This window comes from Puma concolor, chromosome D2 (genome assembly GCF_028749965.1).
Source record: "Puma concolor isolate L17-30 chromosome D2, mPumCon1.1.hap2, whole genome shotgun sequence".
NCBI lineage: Eukaryota > Metazoa > Chordata > Mammalia > Carnivora > Felidae > Puma > Puma concolor.
In genome coordinates this window covers 50,393,137-50,419,390 of record NC_141677.1, presented here as the reverse complement: position 1 = coordinate 50,419,390, position 26,254 = coordinate 50,393,137, and the positions used below count along the sequence as shown (strand labels likewise).

At 39.7% G+C, this 26,254-nt stretch overlaps 1 long non-coding RNA gene across 5 annotated transcripts in view; it reads left to right on the top strand.

Annotated features, from left to right (window-relative positions):
* The window catches only part of LOC147576055 (uncharacterized), a 93,078-nt gene that overhangs the window by 53,274 nt on the left and 13,550 nt on the right, over nucleotides 1–26,254 (top strand). The window contains exon 5 of one of the 5 annotated variants that reach the window (XR_015241708.1): nucleotides 4,073–4,976. The exons of 2 other annotated variants lie outside the window; for them this stretch is intronic. This is a non-coding gene — a long non-coding RNA (uncharacterized LOC147576055). Of the gene's footprint in view, nucleotides 1–4,072; nucleotides 4,977–26,254 lie in introns of those variants that run through there. 2 more of the 5 variants (XR_015241703.1, XR_015241704.1) reach the window with 2 other exon arrangements.

Genomic DNA, 26,254 nt, shown 5'->3' with positions numbered 1-26,254 from the left:
ACACACTTTAGATTCAAAGATACAAATAGGTTGGACATAGACAGATGGAAAAGATATACTGTAAAAACAGTAATCATGTAGGAGCAGAGTGGCTACACTATTCTTAGACAAAATAGACTTTAAGACAAAAATGTTACTAGAGACAAAGAGGGACATTTTATAATGGTAAAAAGTTTACTCTAGAAAATGATGTGTGTCAAATAAAGGCATAGGTTTTCTGTTTTAAAAGTTTATATAAATGCTGTCAACCCGTGTCTATCTTTATGCAGTTTGCTTTTTTTTTTTAAGTTAATTTATTTTCAGAAAGAGAGTGTGGGGGGGGGGGCAGGGAGAGAGGGAGAGAGAGAACCCCAAGCAAGCTCCATGCTGGCAGCACGGAGCCCCACTTGGGGACCTCCATCTCTCAAACTGTGAGATCATGACCTGAGCTGAAATCGGGTTGGCCGCTTAACCGACTGAGCCACCCAGCTGCCCCGCAATTTGCTTTTTAAAACTTAAATTAGTGGGGCGCCTGGGTGGCGCAGTCGGTTAAGCGTCCGACTTCAGCCAGGTCACGATCTCGCGGTCCGTGAGTTCGAGCCCCGCGTCGGGCTCTGGGCTGATGGCTCGGAGCCTGGAGCCTGTTTCCGATTCTGTGTCTCCCTCTCTCTCTGCCCCTCCCCCGTTCATGCTCTGTCTCTCTCTGTCCCAAAAATAAATAAACGTTGAAAAAAAAAATTAAAAAAAAAAAAACTTAAATTAGTTTTATGTGATTCATTCACATTGCTACATAAAGAAATGATTTATTTGCGATATTTTGGTGTATGCATAAGTCATAATATTTTATCTACTTCAAAATTGATGAAAATTTTTGTTGTTTCCAATGTCCCTCAATTTCAGAAATGGTTGCAAGGAACATTCTTGTATATGTGTCTGTTTGCATATCGTGGATAATTTCTCCAGGGAGCACACTTAGGAATGGAATCACTAGCTTGCAGAATAATGCCAAAATGCTTTCTAAATGGATTGTACAGATTTTATGTTCTTACCAAGCAGTATATGAGCATTCGTGTTTTCATGCATCATGGCCAAAACTTGAAATTATTGGACTTATGATTTTTTGTTACCTGATGTTCTTGCAAGGCATTTTTGCTGTTTTAATTTGCATTTTTCTGAATAGTATTGATGTTGTGCATCTTTTCCTATGTTAATAGGCCACTCTGTTTTCTCCTTCCATTCATTGCTTTCTCTAAGAATCGTGAGAGGGGTGCCTGGGTGGCTTGTTAGGTTGAGCATCAGACTCTTCAGATTTTGGCTGGGGTAATGGTCCCGGGGCTCATGGGATTGAGCCACATGTAGCACTCTGCACTGAGTGTGGACCATGCTTGGGATTCTGTGTCTTTCCCTTTGCCCCTCTCCTATGCATGCACGCTCTCTCAAATAAAAATTTTTAAAAAATTGTAAGAATTTAGGCTTTTCTGGGATAGTCACTAGGAAAGAAGTTGTGAGAGTTCTTTACAGATGTTGTGGATAAAAATCTTTGTTTGCTATATGCTTTGCAAATAAGCGTTTCCATTCCCTGCCTAATGCATTTAATTTCATTTACGGGTATTTTGTCATTGAGAAAATTAAAAAAAAATTTTTTAATGTTTATTTATTTTTGAGAGAGAGAGAGAGAGACAGAACATGAGCATGGGAGGGTCAGAGAGAGAGGGAGACACAGAGTTTGAAGCAGGCTCCAGGCTCTGGGCTGTCAGCACAGAGCCCAATGCGGGGCTTGAACTCACAGACCGCGAGATCATGACCTGAGTCGAAGTTGGATGCTCAACCGACTGGGCCACCTCTTTGAGAAAATTTTAACTGTAAATTATTAAAATGTATATTTTTTCTTAGAGTTTTTGCCTCTTAACTCTTTTTTAAAAAATAAAATTCTTTCCAACCCTCATTATAAACATGTATATATTTTCCCCCTGAAGGGATATTTTACATTTCGTATTTACATCTTAAATTCATGTAAAACTTATTTTTATATTTCAGTTATGTTTCAGTTAGGATGTTAGATTTCTTCCAAATGGAAAGTCAGTTGCCTCAATATCATTTATTAAATACTTATGCTTTCTCTGGTTATTTTATTTTTATTTTATTTATTAATTGTTATTATTATTTTTATTATTTTTAACGTTTATTTGTTTTTGAGACAGAGAGAGAGACAGAGTATGAATGGGGGAGGGTCAGAGAGAGAGGGAGACACAGAATCTGAAACAGGCTCCAGGCTCTGCGCTGTCAGCACAGAGCCTGACATAGGGTTCGAACTCACAGACTGCGAGATCATGACCTGAGCCTAAGTCGGACGCTCAACCGACTGAGGCACCCAGGCGCCCCTCTCTGGTTATTTTAATGCTATCTTTGTTATATTCCAAATTCCATTTATTTGATGGTCTACTTTCAGGCTGTGTATTTTCTTCTGCTGGTTTGTCTATCTCTATCCCTATCTCTAATACTAGACACTTTTGTAAATATCACTTTTAAATAAATCTCAATATAATCTAGCTATCTTTATTCTTGTTTTTCAAATTCAGCTAACTGCTTTTGATCCTTTTCTTTTAAACATGAATTTAAGAATCAGCATGTCAAAGTTCATAAAAATCTTCTGTAGACATGGGCCTTGGACAAAGTCTTAGGGATATGCCTGCTCTTGGAAGGTACTGGGAAATTGACCTTCATTTTAATCAATTTTAGAATAAATGTTTAGAAATAAGTCACAGTTACTTTTCACTTGTCATTTGCTTCTGATATGATACATGTAGCCAAATCTACAAAACAGTCAGGAATGGGCCAGAAGGACAAGATGGTATAAATATAAAATCCAATGAGAATGTCAAAGGGAGATTCTGCATTGGAAAGAGTCCTTACTTCATATGGGTAGTATAATTCACAGCTTCATACCTGTGGACCTGGAACCTTGGGGTTTTAGGAAATTCTTCTCAAGGAATTCTTTGTTGTTTCCTGATTTGCATAGCAGCCTTTATAAGTTACCATATACATTGCCAATAAAGAATCTTTACATTCTCTGTAACTTGCTGTATTTCTGTAAATCCCGTGACCTTCCTGATAACATCACTGCACTGAATATGAAATGCAGATTGGAGTCAGAAGTTGTATTGATGCAAAGTCCCCAGATCCTAGTGGCCCTGGTATTTGAGGGAGGGAAAGAAAGTGAAAGCAAAGGAGATCATTCCAGAAATTCCAAGATAGTGGACAGACGATCTCTGACATAGGACCATGAACTTTTGCTATTGGATAATGGGGAAGATTCATTTCAACAGAGGATTTCTACTTTCTGTCTCCTTCCATGTAGTTTGGCTTCACTGAAAAACAGATTTAGTTCAAAATGGCCAAGTTTTAAAATTTCTTGTTGATTCACTAGGATATACCTGAGAATGGCCTAAGAAGCAAAGTCACCTGAGACTTTGGAAACTGTATTTTGGTCTAAGAGAACACTGTGTTGTGTCCTGCTTTATATAACATATTTGCAAGTTTTCATACCATTTTCCATTTAAGATATTTGGTTTTTTGTTTTTGTTTTTTTTTTTTTTTTTTAATTTTTTTTTTTCAACGTTTATTTATTTTTGGGACAGAGAGAGACAGAGCATGAACGGGGGAGGGGCAGAGAGAGAGGAAGACACAGAATCGGAAACAGGCTCCAGGCTCTGAGCCATCAGCCCAGAGCCTGACGCGGGGCTCGAACTCACAGACCGCGAGATCGTGACCTGGCTGAAGTCGGACGCTTAACCGACTGCGCCACCCAGGCGCCCCAAAGATATTTGGTTTTTAAAAACCTTTGTACAATATTAAGAGATGCATACTTCCTTAACATAAGCCCCAAAGACAGTGTTATGATAAATAGGAAAATACTAGAAATGTTTGCACCAAAGTCAGGAAAGAAAAGGCAAAAATTTTTTTTCAAATGTGTTTTCCATGTCTGTGATGAAGGTAATTATATTTTCCTAATGTTGGACCATCTCACTTTCCTTGGGTCAGCTGCAATTGGATATCTTGTGTTTTTTGTTTTTGTTGCTGCTGTTTTAAATAGGCTTCATGCCCAGCATGGAACCCAAGGTGGGGCCCAAATTCACTACCCTGAGATCACAACCCTAAGATCATGACCTCAGCCAAGATCAAGAGTTGGATGCCCAACGGACTGAGCTACCCTGGTGTCCTTCTTTTAATTTGTTCCTGGACTCTGTTGATATATTTTTAAAGACTTATTCTTCATGAATAATTCATTAGAATTATGGAATTGTAATTTTCCTTTGTGATGCAATATTTGTCATTTTTTGTATAAATAAAATAATTACATCATTAAAATAATCAGAAAGTATTCCTTTTTCTTTATGCTGTAGAACAGTTTATTTTTTAAATTAAAAAATTTTTGCCTTTGTGTGCAGTCTTTATTCCAATATGTTTTAAATTTTTTTTGTAATGTTTTTATTTATTTTTGAGAGTCAGAGGCACAGAGTGTGAGCAGGAGAGGGGCAGAGAGAGAGGGAGATGCAGAATCTTAAGCAGGCTCCTGGCTCTGAGCTGTCAGCACAGAGCCTGTTGCGGGGCTCGAACCCACCAGATGTGGGATCATGACCTGAGCCGAAGTCAGATGCTTAACTGACTGAGGCACCCAGGCACCCCATGACCTAGTGCTTTTTTTGATGGATTTTTCCAAGTTCCAGCTAGTAAATAAATGGTGGAACCAGGATTTGTATGTAAGAAGTTTGTCTCCATAGTCTATGTATGGTCTTACCCGTTATACTACACTGCTATCTATGTTCTGAAAATTAGAACATTATTACTTAAAAAAAAGTTTATATATTTATTTTGAGAGAGAAAGAGAAGCAGAGAGAGAGAGAGAGACAGACAGACAGACAGAGAATCCCAAGCAGGCTCTGCGCTGACAGCCTGACACAGAGCTCAGTCTCAGAGAATTGTGAGATCGTGACCTGAGCTGAAATCAAGAATCCGATATTTAACCAACTGAGCCACCCAGGTGTGCCAGAACATCATTATTTTTTAATATCTGATAAAAAGTTTGATTGTATTTGAAAGCCATTTGCATCATGACATGGAATTTTAACATACATGAAAGAAAAATAAAATATATGAGTATTTATGCAAACTTTAACCGCTGCAAATGTAAGATAGTTGTAAAATGTTTAAAGCTATCTCACTGTGAGGGGCGCCTGGGTGGCTCAGTCAGTTAAGCATCTGATTTGGACTCAGGTCATGATCTCAGTTTGTGAGTTCGAGCCCCATGTCACGCTCTGTGCTGACAGCATGGAGCCTGGAGCTAGCTTCAAGTTCTGTATCTCCCTCTGTCTCTGCCCCTCTCCTGCTCACACTCTGTATCTCTCTCTTTCTCTCTCTCTCTCAAAAAATAAATATTAAAAAGATTTTTATTAAAAAATTTTTTTTTTCAACGTTTATTTATTTTTGGGACAGAGAGAGACAGAGCATGAACGGGAGAGGGGCAGAGAGAGAGGGAGACACAGAATCGGAAACAGGCTCCAGGCTCTGAGCCATCAGCCCAGAGCCCGACGCGGGGCTCGAACTCACGGACCGCGAGAAGTGACCTGGCTGAAGTCGGACGCTTAACCGACTGCGCCACCCAGGCGCCCCTAAAAAGATTTTTAATGTTTATTTACTTTTTGTGGTTTATATACACAATGGAATACTACTTGGCAATGAGAAAGAATGAAATATGGCCTTTTGTAGCAACGTGGATGGAACTGGAAAGTGTTATGCTAAGTGAAATAAGTCATACAGAGAAAGACAGATACCATATGTTTTCACTCTTATGTGGATCCTGAGAAACTTAACAGAAGACCATGGGGGAGGGGATGGGGAAAAAAAAAGTTAGAGAGGGAGGGAGCCAAACCATAAGAGACTCTTAACAACTGAGAATAAACTGAGGGTTGATGGGGGGGTGGGAGGGAGGGGAGGGTGGGTGATGGGTATTGAGGAGGGCACCTGTTGGGATGAGCACTGGGTGTTGTATGGAAACCAATTTGACAATAAATTTCATATTAAATTTTTTTTTTTTTTAAAGGGGGCGCTGGGTGTCTCAGTCGGTTAAGCGTCTGACTTTGGCTCAGGTTATGATCTCATGGTTCTTGGGTTTGAGCCCTGTGTTGGGCTCTGTGTTGACAGCTCAGAGCCTGGAGCCTATTTCAGATTCTGTGTCTCCCTCTCTCTCTGTCCCTCCTTGCTAATGCTCTGTCTCTATCAAAAATAAAATAAACATCAAAAAAATTTTAAATCTAGCTCACTGTATATGCTACTGGCACAAAAACAGACATATAGTTAATTGGAACAGAATAGAAAACCCAGAAATAAAGCCACAATTACATGGTCAATTAATCTTTGACAAGCAGGAAAGAATATGCAATGGGAATAAAGACAATCTCTTCAACAAATGGTGTTGGGAAAACTGGACAGCAACATGCAAAAGAATGAACCTGGGTCACTTTCTTACACTATCTACAAAAATAAATTCAAAATGGATTGAGGACATAAATTTGAGACTTGAAACCACAAAAATTCTAGAAGAGAGCACAGGCAGTACCTTATCTATCATTGACCATAGCAACTTTTTTCTAGTGTATCTCTTGAGGTAAGGGAAAACAAAAGCAAAAATAACCTATTGGAACTTCATCAAAATAAAATACTTCTGCACAGTGAAGGAAATAACAAAACCAAAAGGCAACCTACGGAAAGGAAGATATTTGCAAATGACATATCTGATAAAGGGTTAGTATATAAAATCTATAAAGAACTTATCAAACTCAACACCCAAAAAACAAATAATCCAATTAAAAAATGAGCAGAAGACATGAACAGACATTTCTCCAAAGAAGAGATACAGATGGCCAACAGACACATGCAAAGATGCTCGTCATCACTTATCACCAGGGAAATGCAAATCAAAACTACAATGAGGGAAAAAAAAGGGGGGCACTTGGGTGGCTCAGTTGGTTGGGCATCTGCCTCTTGATTTGGGGTCAGATCATGATGTCACAGTTGTGAGATTGAGCCCTGTGTTGGGCTCTGCACTGAGCGCTGAGCACGGAGCCTGCTCAAGATTCTCTCCTTCTGCCCCTCTTCTCACCTCACGCTCTCTCTCTAAAAAAACCACCCCCACAAAAAACCTACAATGAGATATCACTTCCCACCTGTCATAATGGCTAAAAGCAACAACACAAGAAACAACAGATGTTGACAAGAATGTGGAGAAAAAGGAACACTCGTGCACTCTTGGTGGGAATGCAAACTGTTGCAGCCACTGTAAAAAACAGTATGGAGTTCCCCAAAAAACTAAACATAGAACTACCTGAGGATCCAGTATTTGCACTGCTGGGTATTTACCCAAATAATACAAGAACATTGATTCAAAGGGATACATGTACCCCTATGTTTATAGCAGGGTTATTTACAATAGCCAAGATATGGAAGCAGTCCAAGTGTCCATTGATAGATGCAAGGTTGTGGGGTGGGGAATAGTGAATGGACAAAGAAGATGTGGTATAAATATATAATGTATATATATACAATGGGATATTATTCAGCCATAAAAAAGAATGAAGTCTGGCCATTAGCAACGACATGGATGGAGCTTGAGAATATAATGCTAAGTGAAATAAGTCAGAGAAAGACAAATATCATATGATCTCATTCACATGTAGAATTTCAGAAACAAGCAAAGGGAAAAAATAAGAGAGTGAGGGAGAAATCAGGAAACAGCCTCTTAATTACGGAGAACAAATTGATGGTTATGGGGGGATGGCTAAAATAGGTGATAGGAATTAAGGAGTGCACTTGTGATGAATACAGGGTGATGTATGGAAGTGTTGAATTACTATATTATACACCGGAAATGAATATAACACTGTATGTTAACTAACTGGAATTAAAATAAAAACTTAAAAAAAATAAAACTAGCTCACTGTGGTGACCATCTCTAATTTGAAGAGATTATCATTAAACATTATTAAAAATTCTTCATAAAAATTGCATGTGGCTAATTTTAAGAATTAAATATGATATTTAAAAATGTATATTCATGGACTCAAGCTTCATTTTTTTAATTTGAGAGAGAGAGAGAGAGAGAGCGCAAGCAGAGGAGAGGGACAGAGGGAGGAGAATCTCAAGCAGGCTCCAAGCTCAGCACTCAGCATGGAGCCTGACATAGGACTCCATTCTCTGACCCTGGGATCATGACCTGAGCCGAAATGGAGTCAGACACTCAACTGACTGAGCCAACCAGGCGCTCCTCAAGCTTCAGTTTCTCATTAGAAATGTCTAACGACTTTATTTGGAAGTTTTATCTAAGTTCAATGTCTATTTTCTTCCCTAATACTTTTTATTTTCTTACTATATTGGTATTTTATTATATATAAATAATAGAATGGTTTTTTTCCCACCAAGTCCTGTGTAGACAGCTCCCAATTCCTTTCAGTGTACACCATAAAAAATATTACTGCTTTTCATTGGTGCCATAACACTAGAAATGCTAGGAGGTAGTGACATATCAGTCTGATGCTAATGCCACCCAAGTGCATGCTTTGGAGGGTACGTATATTTTCTCTCACTTTACCATTAATCTAATCTCGTCTCTACTGTATATTACCAAAATTCTGTGAGGATCCTTGTCCCTTATTCAAGTGTGCCCAGCCTTACATCCTCTGAAAGAAAGCTCCTGGGAAAAGTCACCTTAATCAGAAAACATACATGCACATTCATGCACACACAATGCACACATTCACACACCCCTCTCCCCATTGCTCTGGAACAGACACCTAAGAAGAATCATGAGATATTCAGGAAAGGGTCAGTTAATTTTTTCTCTCATGTGACTTTCTGTGTCCATCTTGTTAAATTAGCTATTGGCAGCTTCTCTCCCACTCCCTCTTTTATATCCACGTAAAATAAAAAGTTAAATGACATAATCATTCCACAAAACAGATTAACAACAGATTTTTCACTGCTCCTAGAGTTCATCAAACTCATACATGTAGCTTCACTTTGGAGAGTCAAACACAGAAATGTTGTGATCTGTTTATTGATTTCTTCTGGGAGAATATACTTCTCCTGAAACCTGGATACTAGGTCTATACCTAAATACTAGTAACAGACACTCTTTCTCTCTTTTTTTTGTTTTTTTTTGTTTAATGTACTTGGGGTGCTATAATTGTTTGGTGAACAGAAATCTACCACTATGAGGAGGTCTGTATTATTGACAGGGTTTTATGTTTTGATTTAGTATTCATTTGGGGGAATTAGTAGGGAAAATATTTTTTTGCCATATCAGTTATGTCTAATGAGCTATTGGTGCCCCAGAAAGAATGAAATCTCCAGGATGCTACTTAATACACCATGAGGATGGCTATAAGAAAAAAAAAAAACATGGATAATAAATGTTGGCAAAGGTGTGGAGAAATTGGAACCCACATACACTGCTAGTGGGAATACAAAATTCTTTGGAAGACAGTCTGGCAGTTTCTCAAAAGTTAAATATAGAGCAAGCATATGGCCCAAAAATATGGCCCATAGAGTAACCCATGGCCTAGGTATGTATCCAAGACAATTGATAATATATGTCAATGTATGTCCATATGTTGCATAATATGTTATAATAGCCAAAAAGATAGAAACAACTCAAATATCCATCACCTGATTATTGGATAAGCAAAATGTAGTATGTACATACAATGGAATATTATTTACTCATGAAAAGGAACAAAGTACTGATATATGCTAAAACATGGATGAACCTTGCAAACATGCCAAGTTAAAGAAGCCACACAAAAGGCCATATATTGTATGATTTCATTTATACAAAATGTCCACAATAGGCAAATCTACAGAAACAGAAAGTAGATTAGTTGTTGTTAGGAGATGGGAGAGAAGAAAAGGGGGAGTGATTGCTATTGGGTATGGGATTTCTTTTTGGGGTGATGAAATGTTCTAAAATTAGATAGTGGTGGTGGTTATACAACTCTGTGAATATACTAAAACCCATTAATTTGTATATTTTCAAAGGGTGAACTTTATGATATATGAATTGTAGCTCAAGGCTATTATTTTAAAAAGCTGAATATCAGGGCACCTGGGTGGCTCAGTTGGTTAGATGTCTGACTCTTGATCTCAGATCAGGTCATGATCTTTCAGCTTGTGGGATTGAGCCCTGCGTCTTGCTCTGGGCTGACAGCGTGCAACCTGCTTGGGATTCTCTCTCTTCCTCTCTCTGCTCCTCTCCCATTTGTGCTCTTTCTCTTTCTCTCAAAATAAATGCTGAATATATAGAGGGAGTTATGACATAAAATGGTCTCTCTCTCTTTCTTTCTCTCTCTCTCTCTCTGTGTCCCTCTTTCCTTACTTTCTTCTCCCACTGTCCTGGGTCTGAAAGACTCTCCATCTTGATTCAGGGGTTCTTGCCTTATCAAATTATTGCTCTTTATATTTCCTTGTCAATCTCTGTTCTGTTTGAGAACTAATAATGTTACTTAGGTTTTCACTGAAATTAATATACCCAAGTAGGAAAAAGCTTAATTAGTTTTTTAAATTTATTTTTGAGAGAGAGAGAGCACATAATCAGGAGATGGGCAGAGAGAGGGAGAGAGAGAATCCTAAGCAGGCTCTGTGCTGACAATATGGAGTCCAGTGTGGGGCTTGAGCCCATGAACCATGAAATCATGACCTGAGCTGAAATCAAGAGTTGGACACTTAACTGACCGGGCCTCCCAGGTGCCCCAAAAGCTTGATTAATTTATGTGCTATGATATATTGATATCATTTTACTCCCTTGAAATTACATCTTAAAAACTTAATAGGGGTGCCTGGGTGGATCAGTTGGTTAAGTGTCCGACTTCAGCTCAGGTGATGATCTCACACTCTGTGAGTTCAAGCCCCGCGTCGGGCTCTGTGCTGACAGCTCAGAGTCTGGAGCCTGCTTCAGATTCTGTGTCTCCCTCTCTCTCTGCCCCTCCCCTGCTCATGCTCTGTCTCAAAAATAAATTAAAACATTAAAAAAATTTTTTTAAAAACTTAAGAGATTTTAGGTTTTGTATTTTTTTTTTCTTTTTCTAGCTCCTTTAGGTTTAAGATTAGGTTGTTTATTTGAGATTTTTCTTGCTTCTTGAGGTAGGCCTGTATTGCTAGAAACTTCCTTTTAGAATCACTTTTGCTGCATCCCAAAGTTTTTAGACTGTTGAGTTTTTATTTTCATTTGTCCCCATGTAATTTTTGATCTCTTCTTTGATTTCTTGGTTGACCCATTCATTGTTTAGCAGCATGATATTTAACCTCCATGTATTTGTGCTCTTTCCAGATTTTGTCTTGTGGTTGATTTCTAGTTTCATAACATTGTGGTCAGAAAATGTGCATGGTATGACTTCGATCTTTTTGAATATGTTGAGACTTGTTTTGTGACCTAATATGTGATCTATTTTGGGGAATGTTCCATGTGTACTTGAAAAGAATGTGTATTCTACAGTTTTAGGATGGAATGATCTGAATATATCTGTTAAAACCACTGTTTCCTTGTTGATTTTCTGTTTGGATGACCTATCCATTGATGTAAGTGGGATGTTAAAGTCTCCTGCTCTTATTGTACTACTATTGATTAATTCCTTTATGTTTGTTATTAACTGTTTTATATATTGGGTGCTGTCATGTTGGGCACATAAATATTTACAATTGTTACATCGTCTTGTTCAGTTGTCCTCTTTGAAGGACAATTTGTCTTTTGTTGCGGTCTTTTGTTCTTTGTCTTTTGTTCTTTGTCTTTTGTTGCAGTCTGTTTTAAAGTCTATTTTGTCAGATATAAGTGTTGCCACCCAGCTTTCTTGGATCTCTATTTGTATGGTAAATGTTTTTCCATCCTTTCCCTTCCAATCTGCATGTGTTTTTAGGTTTGAAGTGAGTCTCTTGTAGGCAGCATATAGATGGGTCTTGTTATTTTATCCATTTCATCACCCTATATCTTTTGATTAGAGAGTTTAGTCCATCTACATTCAAAGTAATTTTTGATAAGTATGTTATTTATTGTCATTTTGTTACTAGTTTTATGGTTGTTTTTGTAGTTCTTCTCTGATCATTTCTTCTCTTGCTCTCTTCTATCATGGTTTGCTGGCTTTCTTTAGTGATAGACTTGATTTCCTCTCTGTTTTTTGCATATATATTACTGTTTTTTTAAGTTTATTTATTTATTTTGAGAGAGACAGAGACAGCATGAGTGGGGAGGGGCAGAGAGCGAGGGAAACATCCCAAGCAGGGTCCACACTGTGAGCATGGAGCCCAATGTGGGGCTCGAACTTCTGAAACTGTGAGATTATGACCTGAGCCGAAACCAAGGTTTGGATGCTTAATCAACTAAGCCACTCATGTGCCCCTGTATTACTGGGTTTTGATTTGTGGTTACCATTAGGTTTGCATAACATCTTCTACATATAGCAGTCTATATTAAGTTGATGGTTGCTTAAGTTTAAGCCCATTCTTTATTCCCCACCTCCCCCGCTCATGTTTTTTTTTTTTTTTTTAATGTTTATTTATTTTGAGAGAGACCGAGAGTGAGCAGGGTAGGGGCAGAGAGAGAGAGAGAGGGAGAGAGAGAGAGAGAGAGAGAGAATCTCAAGCAGAGTCTGCACTGTCAGCACAGAGCCCGATGCAAGACTTGAACTCATAAACGATGAGATCATGACCTGAGCTGAAATCAAGAGTTGGACGCTTAAATGACTGAGCTACCCGGGCACCCCTCATGTTTTTGGTATATGGTGTCATACTTTACATCCTGAAGATGTGGTGTGTGTGTATACACACAAGGGAATATTATTCAGCCATTAAAAGAGCAAAATCTTGCCATTTACAACAACATGGATGGATCTAGAGTGTATAACGCTAAGTGAAATAAGTCAGATAAAGAAAAATACCATATAATTTCACTCATATGTGGCATTTAAGAAACAAACAAGCAAAGGAAAAAAAAATAAGAGAGAGCAAAGTGAGAAATCAAGAAACAAACTTTTAATTATAGAGAACAACTGATAGTTACCAGAGGGGAGGTTGGTGGGGGGGATGGGTGAAATAAGTGAAGGGGATTAAGAGTATACTTATTTTGATGAGCACTGAGTAATATATGGAACTCTTGAATTACTATAATGTAGACCTGAAACTAATATAACAGTGTATGTTAACTACATTGGAATTAAGAATTTTTTAAAAAGGGGCACATTCAAAAGAAAAACAAACTTAATAGAGTTTCAGTGTCCCTGAGTCTCTTTTCAAGAGATTTAAATCTCTACCTATTCATCTACTGCTTATATGTTAAGGCATGCTACTTCAACAAAACACTGATATCATCCATCAGTTACTTTTTTAAAAAAATACTACTTTCTTTGAAAATATTTTTATTTTAGAGAGAGAGCAAGTGGGGGAGAGGGGCAAATGGAGAGAGAAAATCTCGAGCAGGCTCCATACTCAGCACAAAGCCTGATGTGGGGGCTCGATCCCACAACCATGGGATCATGACCTGAGCCAAAATCAAGAGTCTGATGCTCAACCAACTAAGCCACACAGGTGCCCCTAAAAAAGTAATAATGAAATAATTTTATATAAAAACCCTTCCACATTTAAATGCATTTGAGAAATACAGATCAATAGGAAAAAATTTGTTTATAAAACAAACATTTAACATTTTCATGTAGTTCCTTTTAGTTTGTTTTTTCTCTTTATAGGTAATACTCAGTTTCTTAAAATGCATGATTAATTGGCTTGTAAATTATATCTTAATAATTTTTCTTTTTAAAATATGTAATATTCATTACTTCCACTTTGAATGAATATACCTGAACTTCAAAAATATGAACATTGAGGTCACATCCACATTTTTCCCACTCGACAAAACTAAACAAAATATAGCACTGAAGGCTGGTGATGGATTTATTGAATTACTTTTTTTTTAATTACTTTTTTTTAATTAAAAAAAATTTTTTTTAGCGTTTATTTTTATTTTTGAGACAGAGAGAGACAGAGCATGAATGGAGGAGGGGCAGAGAGAGAGGGAGACACAGAATCGGAAGCAGGCTCCAGGCTCTGAGCCATCAGCCCAGAGCCCGACGCAGGGCTCAAACTTACGGACTGCGAGATCGTGACCTGAGCCGAAGTCGGACGCTTAACCGACTGAGCCACCCAGGCGCCCCATGAATTACTTTTTTTAAAGTTTATTTATTTTGAGAGAGAGAGTGTGCGTGGTGGGGGGGGGGGGGGGGAGAGGCAGACAGAGAGGGAGAGAGAGTCCCAATCCCTGCTCTGTCAGCACAGAGGCCGATGTGGGGTTTGAATCCACTAACTGTGAGATCACGAGCTGAGCCAAAGTCAAGAGCTGGATGCTCAACTGACTGAGCCACCCAGGCACCCCTTTATTGAATTACTTCTTAAACATGACTGAACATTGGAATCACTTGGGGAGCTTTGCCAAGGCCCCGCCCCAGGCCGATTAAAGCAAAACTCTCGCAGGTGGGATTTTCTTAAGCTGTGATGTTAATGTGCCGTCAAGTTTGAGACCTGTCGCTTTACAGCAGTGATTCTCAAACTTGAGTGGGTATGAGAGCCACTTGGAGGGCTTATTAAAGCACAGGGTGGTGCCCTGCCCCAGAGCTCCTGATTCAGGAGGTCTGGAGTAGGCTTGAGGAGGTGATTTCTAACTAGTCCCCAGGTGAGGCTGATGCTGATGCTGCTGGTCCGTGGACCCCATTGATTTGTAGAGAATGACTCCTTTAAGACAGATTACCTAAAAGAGTTTACAAGGACAGAGGGTATAGTATCTATTTTTCTGACAAAGGACTTGAATCATTATTTTGAGGATAAGGCACACAAATTTATAACGTTGTTAGCAATGTATAACTATACTAGCTTTACTTCACCACTTGTGAAATTACAATATCATAATTATTATATTTTATAAAATATATTTACATATATTATAATTGTTGTTTTACATTTTTTAATTTTTTTTTCAACGTTTATTTATTTTTGGGATAGAGAGAGACAGAGCATGAACGGGGGAGGGGCAGAGAGAGAGGGAGACACAGAATCGGAAGCAGGCTCCAGGCTCCGGGCCATCAGCCCAGAGCCTGACACGGGGCTCGAACTCACGGACCGCGAGATCGTGACCTGGCTGAAGTCGGACGCTTAACCGACTGCGCCACCCAGGCGCCCCTACATTTTTTAGATTTTATACGCAGGAAGTGTTATTTGGAAAATAGTTCAATTTTGAATATCACTTCATGCACTAGAGGCAATATCAGGTGATGTAAATGGTTTATTGTTAAAACTCAAGGTAGAAAAACACTAGGGCTTTGCCGTGGAGATAGGAGTTGGTGGTGGTGAGGAAGGAAGACACTCTTTTTGAAGGTCAGTGTTTTTCAGAAAACATTTCTGTCTTGCCCCATTTGGCACCTTCAGGGTGGGTGCAGATAGAATGGGTAATTGCCATCTAGGTAGTGTTCTTAATCTTTATATTATATCAGACTCATCTCTAGAAGTTCAGACTGAATGTTTAAAGAGTTCTCCAGGGAATTCTCATAAGAGCAGGAATGGGGAGCCCTGGCTGGTGAAGAGATAAAGGCCCTATAAGGTGTTGTGCTTAGTTGTGGCATCTCTGAGCTAGGCACATTCCACAGCATGGTGCTGGTCCAGCCCCTGGTGGGTCAGTGGTAGGTGCTGAGAAGTTTGGGCCTCCATCAGATGCAAAGATGATTAGGCATAAGCATGTGTGCTCTGTGAATAAAACTCATGAAATTTACAGGAAGGAAAGCAGACACAGTGATTCCCAAGTCTTCTAAGAAGGAAGCCATCTGACTCCCTGGTTGGTATTAGTAGCTTTGAAAGAGGTGTGAAAACCCCTGGCATCTTGGTTGCCTAGTTACAGATATTTTCTAGGCTTGGATTCCTGGAGGCCAGATTCTCAGAGTGCTGCTTCCTGCATGGGGGATAATGTGTTAGGTTTATATGCTGCCTCGTTCTCTTTGAGAGGCTCATATGCCCTGGGAAGAAGGAATGCATCATGGGAGTACTGTTGCACATATTTATTTAGTGTGTCATGTAGCCTGTTTTGCATCTTCCTTATCCTTCTCTCCTGAAACATTAGATATTCACTCAATTCTCAGATTATGAGAGGCTGTTTTTGCCACTTCTCCACTGTCATGGGACGCGTACGCAATGAATTAACTATCAGATACTTAGCAAGATACATTCCGTGTCAGGATTATTTTAAGAATTTGTTTGAAATTGTCTACCATAGTGTACATCTGGCAATTTTAGAAAGCTTTACCAGTGTGTGTGGATCAAATTCTTTCTGGCCCTAGATGCTGTCTTAGCAAAGTCCTTCTGGACATCTCATATTGGAGAGGAAGAGGACAAGAACATGGCTGACTGGGGCAGGAGCAGCGTCATGGGGCTTGACTGTAGCTGTCACACTTGTCAGTTTCTCCCACCAGGATAAGGACATATTTGCATGGTACCATTCAGGCTATAAAGCCCCCTTTAGTTTACCTTTGAAAGTCTATAAGAAATGTAGTATGGTTTTGCTATCCCCACTTTTTCCTACAAGGAAAGTGTGGTTCTGGGAGATTCTAGACCTCTCCAGAGCCACATAGATGACAAATGTTAGAGCAGGACTTTAATCAATGTTTTAAGGTTTCGGGCTGTTCTCAAACGTTGGTTTTCATCAGCATCAACTGGGGAGCTTGTTAAAAATACTATCCAGTGTCAGTGAGCCTGGGACTCTGTGGGCTTCAGTAGCTATCTCCCTGCTGACTCTGATAAAAAGCCAAGTTAAAGAAGCACTGCTTTAGACTCTGCTGTCCCACAACCTAATCTGATAATCAGATAAAAGTCTAGATGAAGGCAGTCATATCATCAGAGAAGTCATCATTTCAGCAAACATAAGATTGCCCTTCCCATGCATCCTGGGAGGTGAAAAGGGTTTTCAAGATAGGGAAGATAGTGCAGGAAGGGCTCTCTGGGCTGTGGAAGGGCTTGGTTAAGGCCTGCAGGTATGAGAACATGGTAAACAGAGTAGTATTCTGAGAGCCTATAAGGAAGGGAATACCAAGAAAAGATCATAGAAAGCTGGAATGGGGTCGAACCACCAAGATCTCTGAATATTGGGCTAATGATTTGAGCTACGTCTGTGCTCTTTAGGAGTACAGGTGACTGGCTAGGTGACCAGAATGCTAAGACTGAGTTTAGTAAGCAAATATTGATTTCATGTTAAGGCAGTGATGGGACTGCAATGGATAAATGAATTAACACTGTTTTTCTGTTCTCCCACTTGATTTTGGCCTTAAATTGAAGAGCTGGACACCAACAAGGAAAGAAGCAATGGCCTACTGGGGACAGAACCAGGCTCCCTGACAAGATCCTGTTCTCAAGGGTCCTGATGACAAGCTTACTATACCTAGTGATTCTAGGAAGACAGAGCATGTTCCTGGACAAAAGTCTTACTCTGGGAACCGTGGAGGCAGGAGTGTAGGTGTGGCCCCACATTTCCCTGTGATGGTCATGGCAAGCTTAGGACCTTCTGGGGCTTGGCAGAGTTCCCCTTCTTCCACAGGCAGCTCAACAGTCTGGCCTCAAACCACTCTCTCACTTTTGACATATTCTCCGAAGGGAAAGTCTAGAGAATCAGGAAGTCAGAGACAAAATCCCATCCCAGGACAGTCCCTTAGGATACTAACTGGCTTCTCTGGGGAAGACCTAGGGCTATCTGAGCAATTTGACCACCACCTCCTGCAGAAGTCATTGCAGGAATGTCTAGAAAGGGAAGAACCATTGAGTCCAATGATCAAGATGCTTCTACAAGCTTTTGTAAAATTCCAACACCCAAAGAGTCCCCAGGAGCTACTTCTTGATATGAAAGATCCACAATCAGACATGAGACAGCTGTTACAGGTTATGCTTCAGGATTTTCCTTCTTGGCATTTGCTCGTAGATGGGAGCCTCAAGAGTATACTTCAGCAATATCTTTCATCCTGGGGCCAGCAGCCCAGCCGGGCTGGGGAGAATGGCAGGGGCAGGTGCCGTGGCCCTGTCTGCCCCCATTCTGGTATCAGCAGCAGCCCCACGGCCAGCGGGCTGGCTGGAGAGAACAGCAGGGGCAGATGCCACAGCCCTGTGTGCCCATAGTCCAGTATCAGCAGCAGCCCCAGGGTCAGCAGCCTGGCCAGATGCTTCAGGCCCACCTGCCCCCATTCTGGTATCAGAGGCTGCTACTGGGCCAGCAGCCTGGCAGGAGAGAACAACAGAGGCAGATGTCGCAGCCCTGTCTGCCCATGGTCCAGTATCAACAGCAGCAGGGGCAGATGCTGTGGCCCTGTCTGCCCCCATTCTGGTATCAGCAGCCGCCCCATGGCCAGTGGGCTGGCTGGAGAGAACAGCAGGGGCAGATGCTGCGGCCCTGTCTGCCCATGGTCCAGAATCAGCAGCAGCTCATCTCAGAAGGCCAGCAGGTCTTGGGAGGCTGCAACCCCATCACCTCCATCCCAGGGAGAAGCACAAGGGGAGAGGCGACTGCCAATTCTTCAGTAGTCCCTGATCCTGGAGCACGGGACGCAGCTGCCTCAGCAATAGTCCCTAAATTAGTGCTCCTTTTGGAGACTGTTCTCCAGATACATAAACCTCCATGCATGAGCATCTCCACCCACTGCCACAGCTGTGGCTTTGTAGCCGCACTAGCAATCTCTGAAATTGTGAAGGAATTGTGAAGGAAATGCAGTGCTTAAAATTATAGATCAGTTTCTACTTGTGCAAGTCAAGAAGGATATGCACTGGAAACTAACTTGAATTTTTCCAGAAAAATTAAGAACTGTGCCAACAACAGGAATAACTGTTAGCATAGATGGACACACAATGCTAGGTATAAAAAAGTCCAACCATGTGTTTTCAGACAATATAGTCCCAAAAGTCCCAAGAGGGGCATATACAGCAAAGACTAGACTCTCTAGATCATAGGAAATGAAGCCTTTAGTCACCCTGCTGACAATAATTAGATGAAAAGTAGGTGCAAGGAAGTAAAGGGCAGACTGTGAGTGGACAGCCTATGAACAGACTTGATGGACACAGAAATGGGGAGACTGCTCTTTTAAAAAATAAACTTTTTATTGAAGTATAACATAGAGAAAAGTGCCCAAATTATAAGTATACAGCTCAACTCATCTTCATAAAGTGAACACACTTGCATAACCACCAGTTGGTTCAAGAAATTCAGTATTACCAATACTACAGATGTCACTCTTGTGCCCCCTCATAGTCCCTACCCCTCCAGTATTAGCTATTATTCTCACTTCTAACCTCATGCATTATTTTTTCCTGCTTTTGATGTATTTTTAATGCCCAACCAGCTAAATACCACCAAGAACAACAACTAAGTTCAGGTGTAGGCTTATTGGCTTGCTACAGTAAGAGGGCATCTCAGCAACTTGAGTGCATCTGGTAAGAAGAGGGAGCAGGGAAAGGCTGGGCTTAGGTTGAATAATTCTGAGGAGTTAGGGGAAGTTGGGATCAGCTCTAAAATGGTAGCTGTCATAAGGCAGCTTAGCAATTAGGTATCTCAGTAATGTTTGCTCAGCAAATGGGAACAGCAAGTTAGGACTGGGGCATCATTAGTAAAAAGGCAGCAGTAACTTGAAGAAGGGGGTCATTAGGACATTTTACATCTGCAGCATGACCTTGGGAGAAATATTTTCTATTAACTTTGCAGCTGGCTTTATGCCTATTAGCAGATAATAGATATTATAAGCAACAGATGATTTTTTACTTTCAATCTTGAACTAATTCTACTCATTTGGTATAAATAAAATCACTCAATATACATCTTTCATGTCTGACTTCTTCCATTCAACATTTTGTTTGATTCATCCCTATAGTTGCATGTAATTGTGGTGTGCTCATTATTATTGTTTTTAAATCTTTTTTTGTTTATTTTTGAGAGAGAAAGAGAGAGAGAGAGAGAGAGATGCAGGGCTCAAACTCATGAATGGTGAGATCATGACTGGAGCCGAAGTTGGACACTCAACCGACTGAGCCACCCAGGTGCCCTGGGTCTGGTGATTAGTAATGTAGTGTAATATTCTCCTGTGTCAGTATACCACACTTTACCTGTTCTGTTACAAGCACTGGAGAATTTTCAGTTCTTGGCTCTGACAAATAGTGCTATTAACATTTCAGTGCGTGACTTTAGATGAATATATGAATGCATTTCTGTTCAACATACACCAAAAGTAAAATCCTAAGTCATTTGATATGCATATAGTCAGCTTTAGTCGATTCTGCCATCATTTTCCAAACTGGTTGCTTCAATTTAGTTTTTCACAGCAGGTGTATGAGAGTTGCAGTTTCTTCACATCCTCACTAATGCAGGTATTGTCTGCCTTTTCATTTTAGCCATTAGGGTGGATGTGTAGTTCTGCCTTGTGGGTTTTGTTTTTTTAAAGTAAGCTCTACACCCAACATGGGGCTTGATCTCACGACCCTAATATCAGGAGTCGCATGCTTTACCAACTGAGCCAGCCAGGCAAACCTGCCTTATGGTTTTTATTACATTTCCTTGATGGCTAATAAAGTAGAATATTTTTTCCATGTGTTCACTGGCTATTTGGATAAGCTGTCTTTTTGTGAAGTGCTTAAGTCTTTTGTTCATTTTTCTATTGTGTTGCCAGCTTTTGTCTTATTAATTTGTAGGTTTTATTTATATATTCTTGAATCACAGTCTTGGTCATGTCATATATAAGAATTGCAGTATCTTCATCCACCATGGCTTGCCTTTTTACTTAGTTAATAGTTTTGTTTTTTTTTTTTTTTTTGCACAGAAAATCTTAAGTTTAATGTGTTCCAATTCTCTTCTTTTGTGGTTACTGCTGTGTCCTATTTTTTTGCCTGTTCCTAGCTCATGAAGTTATTCATCTGTTTTCTACTAAAACCTTAAAAAAAACTTTCACATCTAGACTTGCAATTCATCAACTGAATAGTGTGATTCTTTTTTTAATCATGTGGTTATCATAGTGACATGGTTTTATTTGTTTGAAAAGACATTGCACTGCTGTGTCACCATCATAATAGATGTAACTCTATATAGTCGGATGTACTAAGGACTGCAATCCTTTCTAGAGACTTGGGATGTCAGTGGGCACCATCTTTATGCAATCTCTTTGCCCCGCCCCAGGTCATCAGTGTCTCTGAGGAGTCTGTGTACAAGTCTGGTGCCTGCAATTTTGTGTTTGCTGCCCAGGGGACACATCCTTCATAGCCTGGCTGTGGTGGCCAGTGGGGCTGGTGTTCATGGGTTCTATGGGATGATAGCAAAGAAAGAAACAGTTCTTAACTGGCTATCACCCCAGTGCCCAGTGCAAAGTGAGCAGACGGAAACAGTGATTTCCCAGTCTTTCTCTGGAAGAGATATATTTGCATACTTTAAAAGCTGCTGCTTGAGGGTCTGGCTTTCAATCAGTCTGAATTTAGATGCTGACTGGGATTCTCCTCTTCGGGACACTCACAGATCTTGTCACATCCTGAACTACTGGGAGCCACTAAAAATAAGGTAGGTGCTGAGACAATCACAAAGGTTTGGGTTGAACAATAAGGTATATCTCCTATATAAGGACACTCCTTCAAGACTAGGAGAGGTGGTTGTTTTATACAATGCACTAAACCATTGCAAAGTGAAGGAAAATGGAAAAACAGAGGAATACGTTCCAAATGAAAGCACAAAATAAAACCTTAGAAAAACACTTTAACAAAATAAAGTGATTTACCTGTTTGGTGTTTTTCAGAGGAAATTGTTCTGTATGTAGCTATAGATTTGGTATGTCCATGGAAAGAGGTGAGTTCAGGATCCCTCTTTGTTGCCATCTTGAACTGGAACCCTGATAGTGATATCTATATAACTCATAGGGAATAGAAAAAAGGAACACTAACAATGGGTTTTGCTTAGGATTTGCCTAGATTAACGTTGGAGGGGTGGGGAGAAGAAGGGAAAGGACTATCAGAGGCATCTGTATGGCTTTTTCACACATTGCATGACCATGCTTCCTCCTCCCAATCAATACCCCTTACTCTGTAATCTAATATATTCTCTTGCCCCTCAGTTTTGGGCAAGATTCAATACTATTGCCTATTCTTTTGTTACTATCTCATCTCATGGCTTCCTTGAAACCATATCCAATTTTTTTCTTTCTCTCTTTATAGCACTTTATGGGTTTTGTGTTTATGTTTACAGTGTTTATGTTTACATTGCTCATTTCTCTTAGCTTCTGGTAATGGCTCTCTGTCCTCGGTGTTTTTTAGCTTGCAACTGTACACCAATGTCTCTGCTGTCATATGGTATTCTCCCTTCATGTGCCTGGGTCTTTGTGACTCTTTTTTTTTTCTTAATGTTTATTTTTGAGAGACACAGAGCATGAGTGGGGGATGGGTAGAGAGAGAGGGAGACACAGAATCCGAAGCAGGCTCCAGGCTCTGAGCTGTCAGCACAGAGCCTGATGTGGGCTCGAACTTACGAACCGTGAGATCATGACCTGAGCCTCAGTTAGACGTTTAACTGAGCCACCCAGGTGCCCCCCCCATCTGTGTCTTTTCTATCTGCCCTTAATGGTGTGCTCTGTCCCAGTACTTAGGCCCAGCTCAATTGTCCCCAAACCAATGCAGCCTGGCATACGGTGCATGCTCAGACTTATGGTGGGTCCCCCTTCTTTTCCTCTACTGCCTTGTTGCACCAGCTACATCTGGGACAATGTTGACTAGAAGAGGGGAGTAGATATCTTTGCCTTCTTCCTAGTTTTAGAAGGAAACTGCTTTTTATTTCACCATTAAATATGTCAGGTGCTGGTTCTTCCATAGACACTCTTTGTTAGATTGGGGATGATCCCTTTAATTCCTTACCAATTGAGAGTTTTTAATCATGAATGTTGATGTTTTTCAAATACTTTTTCTGCATTTAAATAAGATAGGGTTTTTCTTTTTTAGTATGTCAGTATGATGAAATACATTGATTCTGAATGATACAGCAAACTTGCATTCCTAGGATAAACTCTATGAGGTATTACCATCTTTTATAGATAGCAGTTTCAATTTGCTATTTTTTAAAAGAATTTTTGCATCTGTATTCATGAGAGATGTTGATGTATGATTTTCTTTTCTTGTGAGGTCTTTTCCTGGCTTTGGTACGTGGGTAATGTTGGCTCACAAATGGGTTGTTAAGTGTTTCTTCCTAGAAGAGAATTTGTATAGAATTGTTGCTCTGTCTCCCTTAAATATTTGTAGAATTCATTTGTGCCATCTGGGTCTGCACTTTTTTTTTTGTGGGGGAAGGTTGTCAGCTACAAATTCAACTTTTAGGGCTACTCACATTTCTTTTCTTCTTGAGTGAGTTTTGGTAGTTTTTGCTTGTCAAGGAGTTTTGACATTTCACCTAAGTTGTTGAATTTATTGGCATAAAGTTTAAAATTCCACACTGCTTTAGTAGGTCCAAATATTTCGGTATATACTTTCAGTTCAAAATATTTTCAAATTTTCCTTTTTACCTCCTCTTCATGGCTCATTTAGGAGGGTGACTTAATTTCCAAATATCTGGGGTTCTTCAGATATCTGTTAGTGATTTTTAATTTAATTATTTTCTGGTTATACGTACCTTGTATAGTTTCCATTCTTTTAAATCATTTGAAACTCGTTTTATAGCTCACAATATTTGCACCTGAAAAGAATGTACATTATGCTGTTGTTGGGTGGTGTTCTATGTATGTCATTTAATCAAATTAGTTGATGGTCTTTTTTACCCTTAACTGATTGTTTTTTTGACAGTTTAAAACTTTAAGAGAATCTTAATAGTCAAGTAGCTAACATAAGAACATTTTGCAGAGTTTCAGCGTGTCTTTGTTTACAACTGGATTGCCCTTCACCTGGGTAACTCGGTTAAGCAGCCTTAACTGATTTTCTATTTGTGGTATCACTTAAGTGTTGAAATACTTGAAATAACCATACATTTATTTGTCTACATTTATTTCAATTTTATCAGATTTTTTTTTTTTTTTTTTAAGTAGGTTCCTAGCCCAACACAGGGCTCAAACTCACAACTGTGAGATCAAGTGTCGCATGCTCCACTGGCTGAGTCAGCCACGCACCCTTCAATTTTATCATTCAAAAAATTTTTTTCAATGTTTTTATTTTATTTTTGAGAGAGAGAGACAGAGCACGAGTGTGTGTGTGTGTGTGGGGGGGGGGGGGGGGGAGGCGGGCGGCAGAGAGAGAGGGAGTTACAGAATCCAAAACAGGCTCCAAGCTCTGAGCTGTCAGCATAGAGCCCAATGCGGGGCTTGAACTCATGAGTCGTGAGATCATGACCTGAGCCAAAGTCAGACACTTAACCGACTGAGCCACCCACGTGCCCCAATTTTATCAGTTTTTATTTCGTGCATTTTGAAGCTATAAGTATTGGAGATAGAAGATAACTGTTTTACTGTTGGATTCTCAAATGCCAGAATACAGGTCTCTCCCTCCGGGCCAATTTCTGCAAAGAACTCCCCACCTCTTGCTGGAGGGTAAATGTCTGGTTGGCAAAGGCACAGGGGTTGGAGAGGAGGGCATAGGTGTATGGGGTTAAGTGAATGTTCCATATACACTTGGCCATTAACTTCACTGCTTTCCCTTCATGTCTCACTCCTGTCTTCCACAGTATTAAGCATTTCTGAGACTGGAGCCAAACTGGTTACTTTTTGTCCTTATCTTCATATGCAAGCAGTTTAAATGGTGCCTGTTTCTGCTCTGATACAATAGCCACCCCCCTTCCATCTTTCAAATTTTTGTTGAGATTTGTTTGTTATGGTCTTCCTCCTGTCCTTTATTGCTGTGGTTTTATAAATGTAAAAAATTTCTTTTTAGCATTTTAATGCTGTCCAGAGAGATGTTTAACAAAAAGCGCATTTTCTAGCCTTTTCTCTGCTAGTCATTTTGCTTGGGTTGACCATATGCTGACATTTCTGTGGCCCTTGCCACATGTTCCTATGTATTAGCTTTTCCCAGATCTAACTCTTGAACCTACTTGCTGTTATTACCTGCCTTCAGGTACCAATCTGGTGCCAGTTTTACTCTTGCAACTTCTTTGGGCATGTTGCTTTGAACTTTTGTTGGCTTTCATTACCTAGGGTATAGTCTTGTACTCCATGACCAGTCATGATGCTTTCTCATCAATGAAAGTACAATGGGAAAGCCATGGGAATTTCCATATTTCGTTCTATCCCCTAACTCTGGCTGTCAGGGTGGGGGGTGGGAAGGAAAAATTAAAATATCAGGGGTGCCCGGCTGGCTCAGTTGGTAGAACATGCAACTCTTGATCTCGGGGTTGGGAATTTGAGCCTCATGTTTGTTGTAGAGATTACTTAAAAATAAAATCTTAAAAAAGTTAAACATTATAATTTGGAAATGTGACAAGTAGTGATCACATATTCACTAGTATTTTGACTTTAAGATATTAAACAACCCATACAGAAGGAACAGCACCCAATGAATAGGTAAGAATTTTAAGAATTGTAAAAGTGTTCCAAGTACTCAACAAATAATCTGTAACCTATATAGTGACAGAATTATCAACTGAATATAACTGATGATTAGTGAGAATAGCCAAAGGTCTTTGTTCAAATCAAGTATCAAGCCTAGGGCAACCCTTGAACTCTGAAAAAAACTCTTCTTCAACAATCCTAAAGCACACATATATTTTTTTCATGAAATTGGGATGTATCTTAGCAAAGTGCTTTTTTCACAATCAATGGTTTCTTAAGATCTGATGAAATGTGACATATCCCCTGTTGTTCCCCCTGTATTTTCACGTGTAAATCCCTCTTTTCCACAAACTTCTTTCCCATAATCCGTTAAATGCTTCCCAAGGACTCTGATCATATTTCAATTGTATTAAGGAAGATGATGCTTAAAAGAAAATAGTAAAAACTAAACATAGTTAAAAAAATTGATATCATAAGTTATGTATAAAAGGAAATTTGGAAAAATAAGCTATTTTATAACCATTTGAGATTTGGACTTCCGACCTCCCTCTATCCTCAAAACACACAGGTTCTTGTGATCATATTTGGCTCCAAACCCCAGTTAGATTCCATATATCAGGGAGTTAGAAGACATATGTGACAAAGAGTGAAATCCTGAATAGATACTCAGGTATGATCTA